Here is a 1,033-nt window from a genome sequence, read left to right as displayed (position 1 = left end):
GAGGAGGAAGAGATATCTTCTAAAGCAGAAAAGGCCTATGTTCCAAAGCTAACAGGTAAGAACCTGTTAGGGGTGAATGCAAAGGACAGTGTGAGAGGAGACAGGCAAAGTCTCAAGTCTTTTCTCATGTACCCTTAGGGACCGTTAAAGGTAAATTTGCTGAGATGGAGAAACAAAGACAGGAAGAAGAAAGGAAGAGAACAGAGGAAGAACGAAAACGCAGGATAGAGCAGGATATGTTGGAAAAGAGGAAAATACAGCGTGAATTAGCAAAAAGAGCTGAGCAGGTAGATACTAAATATTAAGTTGGTATTTGTTTCGGAAACTAATTGTGCAAATGAAAACTAATTAGTATGTTGCCTAAGTAAAATATCTTACTATAAACCTATTAACTTGAAAACATTGACTGAAGGAAAAACATTCAGTACCAGGTGCCCATAAGAATGTGACAGATGTGCCTGATTTAAAGTGGAATACTGACAGGTCTTTCAATCAGTTCTGTCCATATTCCTTACACTGTCCACATTGCTAACTTTCCTCAGCTTGTTTGAGAATTTTACAAAGCTAGAAGATATTTACACACATACTGTTTGTAAAACCAAGCAAAATTCTGGCTTTGTCTCAGCAATGCTTACAGATGCTGTCCTTTAAAGTGGGATTTTTTTCAGTGCCTAAGACCGTACACTGTGTGCTTGCCAGCTTTTCCTGCTTTTCCAGAAAGAAGTGATGACCGAAGTGAAGCACTCCCGTACTCGCATGCCCAAGAAAACTGCTAACTCTGACTTTCCAAATAACCTCTTCCTTGACAAAAGCAGCTGCTTGTTTGATGGCAAATGATGATATATCCAGATTACCTATTAAAAAGAATGAGAATTTCCTATATTTTATTACTGTTATCCTTGTCCGAATTTGAAAGGATGCTGCGGAGCTTCCTTCTAGTCATCAGAGTCCAGGATTCATTTTGCAGTGACACTTTTTACAAAGAAATAGAATAATAAGAATTATTAAATTATGTTTTATAAACACAAATATG

The 1,033-nt window shown here is 37.5% G+C and overlaps 1 long non-coding RNA gene across 1 annotated transcript; it reads left to right on the top strand.

The window, feature by feature from the left end:
* Nucleotides 1-262, top strand: LOC115069118. The gene is made up of 2 exons (XR_003848420.1): nt 1-55; nt 139-262. It is a non-coding gene; the product is annotated as an uncharacterized LOC115069118 (long non-coding RNA).
* Nucleotides 263-1,033: the final 771 nt, after the last annotated feature.

This window comes from Nannospalax galili, unplaced genomic scaffold (assembly GCF_000622305.1).
Source record: "Nannospalax galili isolate Female #2095 unplaced genomic scaffold, S.galili_v1.0 C48566467, whole genome shotgun sequence".
NCBI lineage: Eukaryota > Metazoa > Chordata > Mammalia > Rodentia > Spalacidae > Nannospalax > Nannospalax galili.
The sequence above is the reverse complement of the archived record's forward strand: the minus strand, read 5'-3'. Positions and strand labels throughout refer to the sequence as shown.